This window comes from Dipodomys ordii, unplaced genomic scaffold (assembly GCF_000151885.1).
Source record: "Dipodomys ordii isolate 6190 unplaced genomic scaffold, Dord_2.0 Scaffold43, whole genome shotgun sequence".
Taxonomy (NCBI): Eukaryota; Metazoa; Chordata; class Mammalia; order Rodentia; family Heteromyidae; genus Dipodomys; species Dipodomys ordii.
In genome coordinates, this window is record NW_012267259.1 from 14,351,061 (window position 1) to 14,368,670 (window position 17,610).

The window sequence follows — 17,610 nt, forward strand, 5'->3', positions numbered from 1 at the left end:
CAGCACCGCCCCTAGGAATGCTTTCTGGACACCATCCGTTCTTCTTTACTGGACATTTCTTAGGGGCAGCCCAGATCTACCTGAAGAAAACATTTCATTTTAGGCCATGAAGGATTACAGGCTGTGACACCTATGCAGTTCAAAACTCCAGCGTGTCCAACTCATGCATTAGAATCACTTTGGAATAGAAATTAAGCCTTCCACCTTTTAATCACATCTCAGAATTCCTGAATATGTATCTGCAAGTGTTTGCCCAAGGTTGGTTCTGCCATAGTTAAAAATCACCCTTGTAAAACTGCCTATTTACACTTAGAAATGAGGAAACAAGTGCCCAGAGAAAGGGAAAGAAAAGGGAGAGAGAGAGAGAGACACTCGTGCAAGGTCACTCAGTCAAGAGTTAATGCTGTAATGAGAGTTAAAAGAATCACATTCTCCAGATGTTCAGTCTATTGCTACTGCCAATACACTGCTTTCCTCACAAAGCAATTTCAGGTTAAAAAAATGAAAAAGAGCTGCACAACCAATAGTTGATTTCATGAGTATGAGGACTTCAAGTAAGCTTAGCCGTTGAAAATAAAAGGGAATCTTCAAGAGGTGATATATATATATATATATATATATATATATATATATAAAAGAAATCATTATACACACATACACACTCCACTAAGCAATAATTCTCAATAATATGTGCATTTGCCAGGTGCATGGTTAAGATTGCAACAAAGGCATTTGCAGATCTTCACCTCTGAGTGATCAAAACAAAGACTTCCATTTCTTTATGATAAGTACATCATAGGTTCCCATCGGCCATGCTGTAAAGATGGACCAGCTGCATCATTCAGGCTGCTGTTCAGGAGACGACCTAATAGCTGTGCCCATCAAATCATCTCTAGACTGCAAATGAGAACAGAGAGTGAGGACTATCCCAATTGTAATTAGAATTCATCTCATATCAACGTGCTTAGCAAACAGACACTACCAAATGAACAAAGATCAGAATGCTGAAGGTTAGCAGTAACTGCTGGTGGAATGTTTTGATGGGAAAGACTTGAAAATGTTACCTTTTCAGTTATTTAAATCTATATCCTCTACTGGATGAATAAGAATATATGACTATTTTTTAGGATGGAGTAAATATCTGCACTCAACTATTCTGTAAAAGAATTATGAGTGTTGCATTTTGCTCCAGCTTTATTAAGGTATGTTGGGTATATGAAGATTGTATATATTTATAATATATAGGGTGATATATTGTGAAAAATATTAAATCAAGCTAATCAATATATCCATGACACAAATTTTGATTGGGAAAGACCAGCTAAATCAAAGTTATGTAAATGTTCTGAAGGAAAATTGTCAGATAGGTTAAAGTTTGCTAGTTATCTTGTATGAATTAATGCTAGCAAAGTTGTATTTGGAAAGAAGATTAGATGACAGGTGCAATATTACAAAGAGCTAGCATGGTAACTGATACTATTTTATACCAGTTACCTCACAAGAAGATTGCAGATTCAGACTGTATAATTATTTTTACTTTCAATATAGCTTCTTAATGATTGTGTAAAAGTTACCTTTATATTATGTCTAAGATGTATAATTTACATGATCTTGAAAGATCTCAAGTATAATAGAGCATAATATTTATTCTTTTATAATAGAATTTCTGGGACATAAAAATAGATTGTGTCAGTGTATGGTTTTGAGGCTCATTAACAAAGTAAAAATGAAAACATTATATGCACCTATGTATGAAATTATATAGGATACGCATATACTAAGCACCTAATACATGTACATGTAGATATAATATATACAGACATATGATATATAATACGCATATAATATATAAAATATATATAAAGAGGGGAAAAAGAAAGGGAAATGGTTAAATAAAATATATACATGACCTTCATAAAACTGAGTTAATGGTTTAGAAATTTAAATTTTGAGACAGAATAGATAAGAATTTTACCTGTGCAAAGATCTGCCATCTATAACAACAAATGTAGCTATTTTCTTGGAAACTAAATAAACCACTTCAATCCAATAGCGAACTTGTGCCTTGTCTTGAATTTTTTTCCTTGAAGCAATAAAATTTGAATCCAAATGAATTGATTTTTTTCACTTTTCACAATAGATTTTAGAAATGAACTCAGATACATGTTTTGTGCAAGAATTGCTACTGAAACAAAACTACATAATTTAATGAAAGCAAGATATAATTGGAAGTAGCTGAGGTATATTAAGAAACCCACAATGATGTATTATGGGATGGGTTGAGGCTGTTCAGTGCCCAATGCACAATCACCTCCATTCCATCTCCAAGTGAATCAATTGTTGACCTTGGGATGATGTTTCAAACTACACAGCTCTTCTCACTTGAAAGTTCTGCAATCCTCTTCTCTTCTGAGAGGGGAGAGGAATGAAGTCCTAATTCAATGCCTGTCCTACAAAACTAAGAAAAGTGAGGGAGAAGTATGGGTTGGTAGGGATGGGTGAAGCTGTATATTTATAAACTGCTTTTATGAATGACATCTCTGTTATACAACTACTTAAATATATAAATACAGTTTCAAGAAGTGTTTATGTAATAAAATATGTATTGGATGGGGAGTACATTGTGAACGGAAGGGGTAGAGAATGATGCTGAAGGTGAATGGATTTCTGTGGGATTCTTGCCCAGAACCCTTGGGATTTTGAGAGCCTTGTTAGATTCTAACCTATAGTTAACACTGTATTTTGGAAGAGTATATTTCTTGTGAATTGTTCAGTGACAAGAATGTTAGAAAGATGTAGGGTGGAGAGTATGTCATAAAGAATACAGGACTGAGCCAATGTGACTTCTGCCCATAGACTATGTAAACATTTTCAGTGCCCATTTTGTAAAAAAAAAAAAAAAAAAAAGTAAAATAAAATCTACACCAGAAGTGAACACAACCGGAAGCTGCCACCATATGCAAGTAATTACTTCCTCACCCGACGCCAGTATGTGGCGTAGCACTGGGCACACTCTTGTAAATTTATTTCTTCATTTCCAAAAATCATGTTCACTGACAGCCTTGCAATCAAATCTTACAGTTCCCTTCTGTGTTGTATTACCCATCCTGGTTTTATTCTTTCTCAACCATCTATTTAAAAAATTACACTTACATTTTAGAGGGAGGTTTTTTTTTGGTAAAAACTGTTAATTATCTGTTTGACTTTTCCCATACAAACTGCTTCACTTTTACACGTCACTTGGAAAAAAATTATATTCAACTTTACCACCAAAATTTGAACAATATTCAGTTGTCATAACCAGGCAGATGAATATAATTTCACTTGCATATGTCATCTTTGATGTTTTTTCATAATTTTTATAATTCTGCTATAATATATTCTACCTAAATACATTTGGAAATTTTGTTTGGTTGTTGATACAATTATAAATGTGTTATTTTCTTTTTCAGACAGTTTACTGTTAGTGATTAGAAATACTATTGATTTTTGAAAGTTGTTAAGCAGCAATAGTGTCTTAGGCTTTTAAAATAAGTACAATCAATATTTCATTAAATGTTAAATTCGAGAATTAATAATGTGATAACAGACCAGAATTACTTTAAATTGTGAACAAAAATAAGCATGCTTACTCTAAATTTATAACTAAGATTATTAACAATTAATTTGCTAGACCAAAAAAAATCAATTGGCTTTCATTCACATTGAATGTAGTATGCAAATAACAAAGTAAAATAAACGTAGAGATCATTTTCTCATTAACTTAATAAATTATTAAAGTAACAAGCATGAGTATGTACCATTTTGTAATAATACTATTTTATCAAACTGTGGAACCCAACAGAAGGAATGGGAGTCCAAGGAAGCCATAACCAATCAACAAAGTGATTTGAAAATAAACACTGAACACCAAATTAAGGAAGTAAAGAAGTTCATACAAGATCTAAAACAAAGCTCCAACAAAGAATTTGAAGCCATTCAAGCCGACCAATTAGAAGGAAACGAAATAGAAAAAAGTCTTGACAGTAGGTTAGACCATGCAGAAGATTAAATCTTGGGAATTGAAGACAGCCTAGATAATATAGAGAAAGAACATACGACTACCCAAGACAAATCCAAGAAATATGATAGATCTATTCAACATTTGGAAGACACCATCAGAAGGCCTAATGTGAGGATAATGGGTGTAGAGGAGCACCTAGAGATAGAAGTTAATGGTCTAGGAAATTTGTTTATCAGGATCATAGCAGAGAACTTGCCAAACATGCAAAAAGATAGTCCTATTCAAATACAAGAAGATTTTAGAACCCCAAATAGACCAGACCAGAACAGGACATCCCACCATCACATTATAATCCACACAGGATCAATTCAGACCGAGGAAAAAATCCTTTTATCTGTCAAGGAGAAAAGATCAATAACCTATAAAGAGAAACCAATTAGAATCACCTCAGCTTTCTCAGCAGAGACAATGAAAGCAAGAAGAGCCTGGAATAATGTATGCCATGCCCTAAATTTAGAGAAACAATTATCAATCAAGAATACTGTACCTAGCTAAACTGTCTTTCATAACCGAAGGTGAAATAAAAGCCTTCCATAGCAAACAAAAACTGAAACAATACATCTCCACCAAACCAGCCCTACAAAAGATACTTAAAGATGTCCTACACATAGAAAACCAACAAGACCACAATAAAAGCCAAGAAACCACACCCAAACTGAGAATCCAAGAACCATAGGAAGAACCCATTTGCCGCAGCCCCCAAGAAGATGGACTAAATGGCAGGAACTCCCAAATACCTCTCAGTCCTATCTATAACACTAACGGGCTTAACTCTCCAATTAAGTGACATAGACTGTCCAGTTGGATTAAAAACCAAGATCCTTCTATCTACTGCCTTCAGGAGTCACACCTTGCCCATAAGGCTAGAACAAATCTAACAAATAAACGGTCCCAATAAACAGGCAGGAGCTGCAATCCTAATATCATAATATAGACTTCAAATTAAAATTAGTTAGAAGAGATAAATAAGGTCCCTACATACTGGCAATGCTTACGAATGCCAAGATTCCAAGTTGACTACATGAGCCTAGGTTTCTGGGATAAGCATAGCTATCCCACTGATTCCTAAGCTATTAACAATGTTATAATTAGTGTCTTCTGGAGCTGTGCTAAAATGCCAAGGAAAGGAAAATACAGCAGGGACTCATCAAAGAAAGAGAACTATAGACCCATTCTTTGATGAACATTGATGCAAAACTTCTCAACAAAATTTTGACCAATCGACTCAACAATTTATCCAAAAACTCATACACCACGATCAAACAGGATTCATTTCAGAGATGCAAAGCTGGTTCAATATATGCAAATCAATTAATATAATTCATCACATCAACAAGAGCAAGGATAAGAACCACATGCTTATCTCGATAGATGCAGAAAAGGCATTTGACAAGATCCAATATCCTTTTATGATGAAGGTTCTGGAAAAATTAGGAATTCAGGGAACATTCCTCAATACAATAAAGGCTGTATATGACAAACCTACAACCAGCATAATACTTCCTCTAAACTCAGGAATGAGACAAGGATGTCCATTCTCTCCACTTCTCTTCAATCTAGTATTAGAATGCCTAGCTACAGCAATAAGACAAGATGCAAACATAAAGGGGATCCAAATAGGGAAAGATGAAGTAAAACTCTCCCTCTTTGCAGATGACATGATTTTGTATTTAAAGAATGCCACAGACTCCACTGCCAAATTACTCAAACTGACTCAAAACTTTGGCAAAGAAGAAGGGTATAAAATTAACCCTCAAAAATCAATGGCTTGTCTGTATGACAACAAAGAGAAAAGTGTGGCTGAAATCAGGAAAGCAACTCCATTTATAATACCCCACAAAAAATAAAATACCTATGAATTAACCAAATAAGTGAAGTACCTCTATGATGAAAACTTTAAAATCCTGAAAAAGGAAATCAAAACAGAACTTAGAAAGTGGAAAAACCTCCCATGATCCTGGAATGGAAAGATCAACATTGTGGAAATGGCAATACTTCCCAAGGCTATCTACAAATTCATTGTGATACCTATCAAGATTCCAGCCTCATTCTTCAAGGAAATAGAAGAGACAATCCAAAAATTCACATGGAACAATAAAATACCCCGAATAGCAAAAACGATCCTTAACAAAAAGAACAGTGCTGTAGGAATATCAATACCAAATTTCAAACTCTACTACAAAGCCATAGTAATCAACACAGGCTGGTTGTACTGGCACAAAAACAGACCTCAGGACCAATGGAATAGAAATGAACCTACAGAACCTATAGCCATCTAATCTTTGAAAAGGGAGCTAAAAAATAGAATGGAAGAAAGACAGCCTCTTCAGTAAATGGTGCTGGCAAAATTGGTTAACTACATGTAGAAAACTGAAGCTAGATCCTTATACATCACCCTGAACCAGAATCAACTCCAAATGGATCAAAGACCTTGGAGTCAAAGCAGACACTCTGAAAACATTACAGGATGGAACAGGAGAAACCCTAGGTCTTCTTGGCGCAGGCCGAAATTTTCTTAATAGACACCCAAAAACACAACAAATCAAAGAAAGGTTGGACAAATGGGATTGCATGAAATTGCAGAGCTTCTGCATGGCAAAAGACATAGCTAACCAGATCAATAGAAAGCCCACAGATTGGGAGAAGATCTTCACTAGCCATACAACAGACAAGGGTCTCATATCTAAAATATACCTGGAACTCAACAAATTAAATCCTCCAACAACAAATCCTCAAAGAAATAAATAAGTGGGCTAAAGACTTAAGAGAAACTTCTCCGAAGAGGAAACTAGGATGGCCAATAGACACATGAAGAAATGCTCAACATCCCTAGCCATAAAAGAAATGCAAATCAAAACAACATTGAGATACCACGTTACCCCAGTTAGAATGGCTATATTCAAGAACTCTAACAACAGATGCTGGAGGGGATGTGGACAGAAGGGAACCCTACTGCATTGTTATTGGGAGATTAAACTTGTTCAACCACTTTGGAAAGCAGTATGGAGGTTCCTCAAAAGACTCCACATAGAGCTCCCCTATGATCCAGCAATCACACTTTTAGGCATTTCCCCAAATGTTCACAAACAAGACCATACTAAAGCTACCAGCACAACTATGTTTAGCATTATTTACCATAGCTAAGATATGGAACCAACCCAGATGCCCCTCAGCAGGTTAATGGATCAAGAAAATGTGGTATATGTACACAATGGAATTCTATGCCTCCATCAGAAAGAATGACATTGCCCCATTTGTTAGGAAATAGAAAGGCTTGGAAAAATTATATTGAGTGAAGTAAGCCAAGCCCAAAGAAACATAGGTCCCATGGTTTCTCTTATTTGTAATAACTAGTATATGTCTGAGACAAACAGACAAGGTCAGATAAGTTGATGTTAGGTGAAATGAACCCCAAGATAAGGACTCAAATGTTTTTTTTTCTTTCTTGCAATTGTTTCTAACATATTTATAAGTTGATTTCTTTGTTTCTTTGTATGTCCCTCCCCCAGGGTATAACCTCTGCTTTCATTGTAGTTGATGTTGGTATAATTTGTGGAGGGGAAGGGAAAAAACAAATTGTTTAAATAGGGATACAGGTGGACTGATTGCAACAATGAGATGTACAAGTTATTATGTCCAAAAATGAACTTTACAACTTTGGCTGGCTTGGGGGTTTGGGGAGATGGGAAGGGATGGGAAAGGGAAACAAAGGAGGAGGCAACAACACTTGATAAGAAATGTACTCATTACCTTGCCCATATAATTGTAACCCCTCTGTAAGGTATTTTCACAATAAAAAAATTCCTTCAGTCATTTGATGCTTAACACTTTCTGTTGTTACTCCATTTTTTGTAACATTTTGACAAGAACCATTCTTTAATTTTTTAATCTTTATGTAGTTGTACATAAATAGCATTTGACAAAGCAGTCTATGAACACAATGTATCTTGATCAATGTGACCCCTTTCAAATATCCTCACCCATATCCCCTACCCAACCCTTCCCTCATTCTTCTTAATTTTGTAGGTTATATATTGAATTCTTGACTGAATTCTTCCCTACTTCCCCTCTTCTTTTGTGTACTCCTTTCTCCTTGACCCCCGACCACTTTCTAATACCCACTTCTTGATTTTATTTTGTTGAAATTTGACTTAGACTTTCTAAGGAATTACACTATTGGGTTAGTTCTTCCTTGAATCTCCCGTATTTCAGTTAATACATTTGTATACACTTGCATACCACCCAACTTATTTACTTATAAGTTTATAAACTAAATCTCTCTCTGTCTCTCTCTTGTCTCTGTGCCCATGTATGTTCATGTTCTATAACAAACATCTTTGTCATGTGCAGAGCCTTAAAAAATACACCATGCTGTCTTCTTTCTGGTTTCATTATTTTTGTTTTCCTGATATTTTTTGTAACGATTATATTGATTCAGCCAGATGTCAAAGATAGCTTTAAAGACAAACAAAGCCTGTTAAAAACATTTGAGAGGAAGAGGATTAAGTAAAGGCCATTTGTGAAGTTCACTCTCTTTTGTCAGTCAGGAATGGAGTTTTCCTGATGTAGTGTCAACTCCAGCTTAGTAGGAAGTTGGGTTCAGATACAAATAACTCTTTCCTTTCTTCTTTGCAAAGCTAACAATTTAAGCGTCTCCCAAAACTTTGGAAATAAAATAAGCCCAATTTATGATATGCTAGAATCTGAAGTATCTATGGACTTCAGGTGAGAAATTGCAATTTGAAGAGATAATGTGTATTGTATATGGTAACACATTTAGTATTTCTGTTGAACATAATTTCTCTTAAGACAAAAACATGAACAAAAGAAATTGACATAAATGTCCAGAATTAATTGTGAATTTATGGAATCTTTAAAGAGATCTCCAAAGGGCAATTCAATATACTCATTTGTACCAAAAGACAGGTCATTTTTCATATGATGTATTTGTTGGGATTTTTACATACTTGTGCTCCGGGGAGTACATTTATCATAAAAGACAGCATGAGGAGTAATCTCTGGATTAATGTAACATACTATCCCTGGGAGTTTCAATAAAGTCAATAAACAGCTCTTCTCTCCTTTGCCTAAATTATGATCTAATGGTAAAGAAACTAAACAAAAATAAGCACAGAGAAAATGAAAAATATTGTTTATAACTTAAAACAACCAATTTAGAGAGCAGAGCGGGCATTCTGAATATGTAACAATTATGTTGAAAGGGTTGGATTGCTGAGATTGGTAGCATTCAAACATAATAACTCCATAAATGTTCACTACACAAGTCATAACTGCTACACACCAGTTCTGGATTGTTTGGTCAGCATGACCTTGTTCTCTCTTGTAAACCACGTGAAGATAAACTTACAAAGTAGTTATGTCTTCTTGACCCAATACAACTTGGTCTTTGTGGAAGGAAATGAAGAAATAGATTAAACCAACCTCATGGGAAGTCTGGCAATATGCAGAAATGAAATCCACCTGCTGATGAAGGAAGACCTCTGGCTGTAGTAATTGACCCAGCAATGGGGACACAGCTCCTGTGGGAGCAATTTGACACAGGATTTAGACAGGTGGAAAAAGCATCATTCCTTATGGAAGAAAGGAGAGAGAGTTAAGTTTTCCTTCCAACATTCACCCAATTTTAATGCCATGGGCTATCCACAGTAAAGGAAAGCAAACAAAACCTAGAGGAACACTAAGTCAAATAAATGAAATATTGACTAGACTAACAACTACACTGGGCTGTCTAAGTTGAGTTGCCACTTCTTTAAAATGAAAAAAAAAATCTAGGAAAAGGTAAAATTTGAATTGAAATTTCCTCCAGATAGAAAAAAATATATACCAGTACTTAAAATATTAAATATGTCATGTTGGTAAAGATATAGAGGAGATAGATGTATTAAAATGGACATATACATATATAGATATGTGGATATGAACATACACACAGAAAGCATAACATTCTTCTATAATCTCATTTTTATATGAACTTTGAAAGGTCACTTTAATTTTGTCTGTTTTTCACAATTAAATTTTTACTAAAAATTTAATAATGATATGTCAGGAGAAGAGTCATAAACTTATTGAATATTAATACTTATAATTAGAGGATATTGGATATATATTAGGCCTGTATTGAGTACCTTATATTGTTTTGTCCAGTTAGACATAATGCACCGTCTCTTGACTTCTGGATTTTGTAAATTATATTAGGGTGTACATTTCAACCTGTTTTTGTAAACAGTTGCTCTTCTTGTCAGCCTTTTGGTAAGTTATGGTACTGTGACTTATTCCAGCTCTGTATCCACACCCAGTACCTTGTGGTACTTGATTAGGTTAATCAAATGTCACATGTTTCCCTGAGGCAGATTTCAAATCTATGCTTTGTTGTTTCTTTTCCATGATGAAGATTGTTCACTTTGCTTTCAGATATTTTTCTCTCATTTTGATGCATCCTAAATATTGTGTGATTTTAAAAAAAGGTTTCTAGAAGTCAGACTGGCTACAGAATGATGTGTTCATATCATTTGGGAAGCTAGATTTTTTGGAGGATCAAAATCATGTACTATTCTATATAATACATTGATTATAATATGATCAAAGCTAACCAGATACTTTTAGATATGCCAATTGATCTGCTTATTTTAAAAGATTTAAAAATCTCAGAATATGCTGATAGATAGCAACATTTGTCCTCAGTAGTTTCTTTCTGTTCTTTTTGTTCATCTTTTGCTAAAAAATCCCCACGTATAAAAGCTCATTAAAATGCCTTGGGACATTTAGTACTACTTAGTCACAATGGTATTTAAGATATTATCTCTACTAATAGCTACTTGTTAGGATAAACAAGAGTGTTGATTTTTTGGAAAGCAGAGACCTTAGAAAATGCTAGGGAATAATCCCACTTGTAGTAAATACCTCCACTTCACTAGCTCATTCACTTGTAACCTGGCTAACAAAGATTTGGTTTGACAGGCAGAGTATTCTACTTATTTTACTTTATGTTTTATTTGCATATTGTTTTAAGACAAGGTATTGATAACTTTGCCCAGAGCTTGACAATGAACTTATAATCCTGTCTCTGCCTTCTGAGATACTGGGACTATAAGTAAACACTAGCAGACCCAACACAGAGTCTTCAGAAAGCAGCAGAAATGTTTCACCTGGTGGACAGGGAAACATGCCACCACACAGAAACTTTATACCAAGACTATTGATAAGCATGTGTGAGATGAAAACTGTAAATCAGGCTGCAGACCCTCTAACCACCACCACGAAATGCTCTGGAAGGTTTTGTATCCTTCATAGTTAAGAAAATACACATGAAGCTTCAAAATGTTTATGACAATGGTTTCCACAGGGTGTGCTAGGAAAATCACAGGATTGATGTGTTTTCTGTGTTTCATTCTAAATTGTAAGGTTGATGATAGTATTTATAATTTAATGAAAGAAACAGATAATTAAATGAATTATTCAGTGTTTATCTTTATTATTTAAAAATGAAAAGGGAAATATTGAATATGATTTTCACTAAGGGCACCAAATTTCTTAGTATTTGTCAAATGTATTAATAATTATTACTGCAATTATACTTAAGAAAAACATCCCATTTCAAATTAAACAGAATAAATGTACAAACAAAAGTATCAAAATATAAAAATTATAAAATCTTGTGTATATCGAGTTCCAGGTATTTATCATGTGATAAAAATTGCCACAGTCACTTGATAAAAAATGTACTCGTTATCTTGCCCATGTAATTGTAACTCCTCTGTATGGTATTCTCACAATAAAAAAATAATAAAAAGATTGCCACAATCTTGAATATTTTCAAATAACTAAAACTGCATCTAACTGCTCAAAAGCTAGAGCCCACCATTAATCTTGCTAATTGCATTTTGTTCTGAACCCCTGAATTGTGATTAAAATCATAGTTTTTAGAGCCTAAAGTTCCATCATCTATTTCCAATCAAATGTATCTTAAATATAATACATGTATGGGGGGAGTGAAAAGTGGGAGAAAAATGAGGGAGAGTGTAACAAGTTCAACAAGAAATGTTCACTACCTTATGTATTTAACTGTAACCCCTCTGTACATCACCTTGACAATAAAGTTTTTTAAAAGATAATATATGCAAAATACTAATTTTCAAAGATAATATACGCAAAATACTAATTTAGCTTGAAGTTTCCTTAAATGTAAAAAAGGAAAACTACATTTGGGGAATATAAATGTACATACATATGTGTACTGATAATTCCAAAATCGCCATTAATGTTGACATTTATTTAGCAGAAGTATAAATGTAAATAACTTATTTTCTACATATAATGATATGTCATGTGTACCTGCTGTTGCTGTTATTGGACAGTTGTGTTGTACAAGGTTAAATGAAATAAGCCATTACCTGAGGAAGTCTCACCACTTTGAGTTTTTGATAATAAACTACAGTTTTAGTGCATAAATAAAACTTCACTATGGCATGGCGTCTTTTTTTTTATTATCTTTGGTTCTGGCTCTGGGGCTTGAACTCTTGGCCTGGGCCTTGTCCCTGAGCTTTGTTACTCAAAACACTACTCTACCACTTGAGCCATAGCTGCACTTCTAGCTTTTTCATGGTTAATTGGAGAGTCTCATAGACTTTCCTGCCCAGGCTGGCTTCAAAGCATGATCCTCAGATTTCAGCCTCCTGAGTAGCAGGATTATAAGTGTGAGCCACAGAACTGACTGGGTGGTCTAACCTTTATTACTGATAGTTGATTTTTTTTGAATATTCATAGGTAGCTTAAGTTTTGGCTGGTCAGCTAACTAGTTAGAGTGTGTACAAATAAGAAAGAATTTTAGCTCTAATCAGCCATGCTATTACTCCACCTAGATCTTTGTTCTGTCTATAAATACTATCATATTGCACAGGGAGCCTTATCAACTTTATCTGGTAAAGTACTGCCCAATTCATGAGTCACTGTTTGCTTAAATGGACCCTGCTAACTTTTACTTTTCTGCAGTTTTTTCTCTTAAAACTGCAAATCTTGGATGAGCCAGTAAGGAAGCCACTGTTTCTAGGAGAACATACGTTTTGCTACCCATCAGAACCTTGATTATACTTGCGGAAGCGCCCTGACTCATAATCTTGTTGTGCATGCTATTTTGCTTGGAGATGTTAATTTAATGCACATTGCTTATCCATGACACTGATCTCACAGCTAAGAGCACTCAGCCCAAGCCGAAGTACTGCTTGAGATATCAAGTATTTTCTCTTTAAGGTGCACCACAGTTTTCTTCTACTCAGGAACACAAGATAGCAGTTAATCACTTACCTGGGGCTTATTTTTGGGGGTGTTTTTTTAATCTATGGAAGTACTTCTTTTTTGGTACTGGGGATCACACCCAGGATGTTGCACTTGCTAGGCAAGCACTTGGCCACTGAGCTACATCCCAGCCCTTTGGGACCTATTTTAAACTGAGAAATTATCCAGAGAAATAGAAAAATAGACACAAATTTCAGGACAGCTGAGAAGACAGAAAATACAGTCTTCAGCCTCACCTGGGAGCACACATGGTTCTGCTGTGGGAATGTCTACAAGGAAGCCTGAAGTCTCTGTGAGTGCTGATTCAGGAACTATAAATAGATTTTTCTGAAGTGAGTCTGCATGTACAGAATCTGTGAACCGTGAGGACCTATTTCATATTATATATAAATATCTATATAAGTATACATACATACAAACTAAACATATGCATATATACAAATGTATATACATAGTGTATATGTATACACATAAATATACACATGTATATAATATATTGTTAATATATGTATATATTATATACATAAACACATGTATATGTACATGTATATATTTAAACATGAATGTTTAAAATATATACATAATAATATAGTATTACATAATAATGTATACATAATACTTATAATATGTACATTCATATGTATTATATACATATATATTTAAATGTATATGCATACATAAATATATATACACACATTTGTGGGTTTATCTCTATATGAGCAGATTTTACATCTATATGAATGTTTGCATATGCACACACTCACACACACAAGAGGATTTCCATCTATCCATTTGCATACATGTCACATGATTGGCTGCTCTACAGGGTGTAAACCCAGTGACCGTTCAGGAACCACTCATATGCTCTGAACTGAAAATTTTCTAGCATTCCAAGGCAGGGCCACACCGATTGGTAAATTCAATGGGTGTAATCAAAATGAGAAAAGATAAGGATAGAGAAAGTGTGGTATGATGGTCAAGAACTATATTTCCAGCAACTCAGGAACTGGTGACTAGGAAGTTCTTAGTTCAAGCCCATCCCAGAAAAATGTCAGTGAGCCTGCATCTCAACAGGTAAAGGGGCTCTGGTGGTGTGCACTTGTGAGTTCGGCTACAGGAAGTGCCAAATAAAAATATTTCTACCATAGGTTGGTCTAGGAGAAATCCTAAGAAGTAAATCCTAAAAACTGAAGTTAACTGATTTGACAAGGTTGGTGGGTGGGGATTGGAAGAGGTTGGGGAGAACGATAAAAATTGCATTGCATTCACAAACTGACATACTGAATTTAAACCCCTTTGAACAATAAGTGACATAAAATAATGGTTTTTGAAAGCTGGTGGCATGCCTCAGAGGGTAGAGTGCCTATTCAAACCAAAGTTCGAGCCCCAGTTCTACCAAAACAATAGTAAATAACACTGATACCACTTTGAATCATAAGGGAAAAGGCTGGAAGATAATATTTCATATGAGTTCCAAGTTCTCAAGTCTCTTCCATGGAGCACTACATTGTTTGTTTCCATGATATATCCCTGAATTTTTCTCAATAATCTTTGAACTGACTAAAGTGTGGTTTTGTTTATTGTTAAAAAAGTGAATTCTTACCCAAACAACTTACTTAAACAAACCAATTACAAGGCTCTAGCAGTCTTACTGCCAGGCAAAGATTCATGAAGCAAAATTTAGAGCAAGCTGGACTTGGGTGGCTCTCGCCTGTAATCCTAGCTACTCAGGAGGCTGAGATCTGAGGATGGAGGTTCAAACAAAGCCAGCCTGGGCAGGAACGTCCATGAGACTCTTATCTCCAATTAACCACTAGAAAACCTGAAGTGGCCCTGTGGCTCAAGTGGTAGTGGGCTTGCCTTGGGCTGAAGAACCCAGGGCCAGTGCCAAGGCCCAGAGTTCAAGCCCCATGACCAATAAAACAAATAAACAAACACAAATTTAGAGTGGAGTCATATCTTTCATTTGTCTCTAGATTGCCTGAATTTCTCATGACCAGAGATTAACTAACACGATATTTTTCTATAGAAAAAGCTTGTTTGCATGATCATTTATATGAATCCTCAAAATGCCATATGACTATAACATAAATGTGTTCATTGTAGCTTCAGATTACCAGAAAAGGTAAAATGTCACTGTTTTCTGTTCCATGTGTCTGGTGAGTCAAAAGCATGACCTGTCCCCAACCATAGTAATGAGACACCTGCTGTTTCTCACAAGTCAGAGGGATTCTGTGGCTGAGGTCTCTTTTTGTGTGTGCCTTTGACTCCAAGTGTGAATGGAGCATAACATGGGTGAGGATAGGGGACTCTTCCCTTCTGCTCTCACTTCACTCCAGGGGGCCAATCTGCGAAGGCTGTGTGGCAGCACAGGGATCCACCCAATAGAAGAATCCGAAACATGAAAATGTTTTATCAGGCTTCGATTTCTTATTCATACTAACATCCTATTGGCTAAAGCAGGTCACATGGTTGAGACTAGAGCTAAGGGTTCAGGACAGACACCCCACACACACACATAGAGAAGGGTGATGCTATCAGGCTAGCCTAGGCAAAGAGTATGATTATAGAAATACGTGAAAAGCTGGGATTTTTTGTTCTTTAATATTATATACATCCAGTATGGAAAAGATCATAAAGAGCCTTGTAAAAGATAAACATTATGATCCTTATGTTTCTGTGAGAGTGGTTAACGGTCTTTAAATTCAAAATGAGCAATGCAACCATGGCTAGAGGAAAAAGTCTGGTTGTATCATGTAGCTACATTATGAAACACAGAACAGTGAAGCAAAAATATTAGGAGGAAACATAAATATCCTGTGCAAGACATCATGAATATAAGAAACACAGAAGAATGGTAAAGAGATTAATGGCTATCAAATATAGTTGGAAAAGTTGATTTTGAATAGGTTGGTGTTTGACAGTTTGGTAGACTTGGTATAGGAAGTAAGGAGGGAAATTACAAATAGGAAATAGGAGGATTTCAAGGCACTAGATATATTCTGGGCAATGTTGTAAGCATGGATCCTTAATACATATACTTGTAAAAATCCATAGAATTTTACTGCATGTTCATATGCAAATTTTAAACAATCCTTTAGGATCAAGATGTATCTCTGTATAAAATGCCCAGGCACAAGTGCTTCATGCCTATAACCCCAGCCACTCAGGAGGCTGAGATCTGAGGATCATGGTTCGAAGCCAGCTCGGGCATAAAACTCCACAGAATCTTATCTCCAATAAAATATTCAAAAAAGCCAGAAGTGGAGCTGTAGCACAAGTGGCAGAATGCTCACCTTGAATAAAAGAAGCTCAGGGACAGTGCCCAGACTCAGAGTTCAAGCTCCAGGAATGTACAGTAAAGAAAGAAAGAAAGAGAAAGAAAAGAAAAGAAAGGAAGGAAGGAAGGAAGGAGAAAGAGAAAAGGAGAGGAGGAAGAGAAGGAAGGAGAGAGAGAAAAAAGGAAGAGAAAGAAAAGAAAGAAAGAAAGAGAGAGAGAGAAAGAAAGGAAGGAAGGAAGGAAGGAGAGAAAAAAGAGAGAAAGAGAGAAACAGGAAAAAGAAAGAGAGAAGAAGGAAAGAAAGAAGAAAAGAAAGAAAGGAAGGAAGGAGGAAGAGTAAAAGGAAGGAAAGAAAAACAGAGAGGAAAAGTAGGAAAGAAAGGAAGAGCAGAATGTGACAACGTAATCTATCCATATTATAAATGTCTACAAGAGCGCTTGTGAAAGAAGAGGGTGCTGACTTGGGTTGGAAATGACTGAGCACTTAAAAGGAATTCTGCAAATGTAAGCTGCTCAATTTGGCCATGTTCCTCCTCGTGGGTTAGCAATCCCTCGGTCTCTATGCTTGGCTTCTGTAGTTGTACCATTGTGTGAATGGTAGAGAATGGCGGCAGGCCCGGGTCTCGCTGCCAGCAGGGAAGGTAGTGAGCAAACCAGGGGCGAACGAATCTATGAGCTTATGGATCACAGCCTTGTGAGCTCAAGCTTGGTGAGAGGCACAGACAGTCGCATGTCAGAACGTCTGTGATCCATCCTTGGTATCTGTGGGAAATAGTCACAAGGAGACTTTCAGGAAAAGTGGCCGATACCCAGGATGCAGAGAGTTCAACACTTCACTGTGGATGCTTGACCCAGTTTCTCAAACACCAACCAAGTTCTACCAGTCAACAAATCTAATAATCTCACCTTACCACTTTAAATAATCACATTAACTCTACATTGGGTTTTTCTTTTT